We start from the raw sequence: 2,940 nt of genomic DNA on the forward strand, positions 1-2,940 counted from the left end.
GCTCTTCTGCATTTCGTCGAAGCGCTGGGAGCCGAGACCAACGTGGAACAATCGGAAAACCGATTCGATCACCGGGAGCCCATGCCCCTGCTCTGCCGTGGGAACTTTACCACAGAAAGGCGCGCGCGGCTCAATGGCACCGTGGCGCACGGAAAAGTTGCTCCGCTGACAGAAGGCTCTCCGCAAACAAACTCATAGCGGGGGAAATGAGTCCGGATCCGGCGAGAACTGGAGTTCCTCCATGTCGGTGGTCAGAAATGAACAAATGACAAACAGAAAAGAGCGGGTGGTTACTATCACGGAGACAGTGATGCTGTAAGACAGTGGTTTACACTAAGACTAACTCCCTCACTCTCCCTCCCTCCTTCTCTCTCCCTCTCCCTCTCCCTCTCCCCCTCTCTCGTTAGTAATGGGCGCTGAGGGGAATTAAAGGCAGAGTAAGGAGAGTGAGAGACAAAGCTGATGCCATTTTCTCTGAATCTAAATAAACCATCTGTTATGAGGAATAAAACAACAACAATAATAAAACACAAAGATGTAGCTCTTTTGTTGAGGTCATGCATTACTTAACACGGGATCAGTCAAGATGTTTTAAGACATTTCTATATATAAAAAAGTGACAAAATGTCTCCATACTGTCATAACAGCAAAAAAGGAATAAATATGAAAGGTTGAAATTGTCCCCAAAACCGTTTACATAACATCGATGTTTCACTCCGTCCTTCTGCAACATCAATACAAAAAACTCTCAATATTAATTTATTTCCAAAACATATCTTATATTAATTTGACTACATTATAACACCTGGAGGTTTTAGCTGGTTCCATTTTTTTACATTTTAATGACACTGAAAACAATATTCTCAATCATTTTCTAGCAGTATTTTTTTTTTCATTTTAAGAAATCAAATTTAAACAACAGCGATAGTTCTCTACAGCTTCTCAACTTGAGTCTAAACGCATCGACGAGTGGTTTCCAGTATTTCCGTATTCTCTTTTCATAGAACCCTAGTGGATGACTTTAGCAACTGCTGCTTCTTTACCTGATTTCAGGATTTAAAAGGTTTGTGAAAAAAGGAAAACTGATTCATAATTTCCATAGAAAAATGAAAACAAGATAAAAAAACAAACAAGAGTTAGAGTACTTGCAGAAACTGTGAATACAAAAGCCAATCAGTGCAGCTCTGCACAGAAAGGAAGCAGAAGAGAAGACATTACAGTGAAGAGACACCTCTGAGGTAGGCATAAGATAAAAATAATGACAGTCTAGGGGGGTGGCGGGGTATCATTTAGTCAGGGACAAAATCAGCTCAGAACAACTTTTTCCACTCAAACATGGAGGCGGGAGTTCTGTGCTTCCAGGACTGAATCTAACAGGAGTGGAAGAAAAAATAGAGGCAAAATATGAGCCTCCAGCCGTCAGGAACCAAACTGAATCTTTGTAATAATTTTAATCCTCAGTGGATGTACAGAGCACGGATTTAATGCCAAAGAACTGACTGAGGGGTTCTCTCAGCCAAAATGATTCTTAACTCACTGATTTGGTGATGATGATGATTTTTTTTTGTTGTTGCTGTAAAACAATTTTAACTTAAATAAAATTCAAGTTGACACCAATCAAGATACACGTTTTCACCTTTATCTTCTTCATTCACTCTTTCTACCCATGTCATTCATACACAATTAAAAAGAAATGTTAAGGTCACAAAAACGCTAAAAAAGATCAGTCATATTTAATAATAAGGAAAGGGACTTTTTGTTTCTCAGTCTGAACATGTGCTTTAAAAAATCACAATGGAAACAGAGTTAAAATGTTTTAGAATTCACTAAAAGTATTTTCCCATTGAGATATGATTGTTTCAAGGACAACTTTTTCTGTGAAACCAAAGCTAGCCTCTCATTAATCTTTAAACCTGCATCATTTGGCTGCTAACGTAACACACAACTGTATCTGCAACAGAAGTGAGTGATTTACGTGGAGAAGAAGAAAATAAGCAGAAAAATGCAGACAGAACAGAGTTTAATATTTAGATTGCTGTAAAATGTGGTCATTTATTCTCTTCGTACACTGTTAAAAAGTTTGTAAATTATAGGGTGAATACATGTCAAACCATGACAGTAAAACTCTAAAACTCTAAAACAGTTTCACACTGTTTATATAACAATGACTCACCGTAAATTAGTAAATCAGGAAAGTACAGTACTTTTAACATTTTTTGTCTTGAAAAAATACATTGTCTTGCTCTAATATTGATTAACATTCAGTACTGTGATTTTTGCATTTATTTGCCCCCAAAAATAGTTTTTCACAGTTAAATATATTTACTGTTGTAGGCCATACATTTTTTTTACAATTCAATACTGTAATTTTTGCATTCTTTTTGCAGTTTCACAGTTAAATATACACACTGGTGTGCTGACAACAGAAACGCCATATTTGCAACAAGATGTGATTCTTGCATTTATTTCAAAATATACTTTGTACCTGTCAAATTGAGGTACTTGGTGTTAATAAACAGACAAATACTTTAATATTTATGACAACTACAAATTGATTTTTTCAGATATGATAATATATGTAAGTTAATATACTTTTTAAAAAAATATAAATACTTATTATAACGTCTGGCCGAGCGTTACAATGACGACGAGGCGTTCGTCTCAGACAGGTCTTTTATTGAAAACCCTTAACAGTTACTGTCGGCTGTAACTACGCCACATAACAATAATAACTTCTCTACATGCTCTTCTTTCCTTCCACTGGCTCCTCACTCCGTCACATACACACAGACTCACTTGCACCCAATCACCGACCTACCTATATACGTGCGTTCACTGACAGTCTGGAATCACAAGAGTTAACACTACAGAGAACCGGTCTATTTCACTATACATGGATTACATTAACAATTTCCCTTTCAAATGTTTTCGAAGTTTGAC

This window comes from Cynoglossus semilaevis, chromosome Z, assembly GCF_000523025.1.
Source record: "Cynoglossus semilaevis isolate Cse_v1.0 chromosome Z, Cse_v1.0, whole genome shotgun sequence".
NCBI classification, from domain to species: domain Eukaryota; kingdom Metazoa; phylum Chordata; class Actinopteri; order Pleuronectiformes; family Cynoglossidae; genus Cynoglossus; species Cynoglossus semilaevis.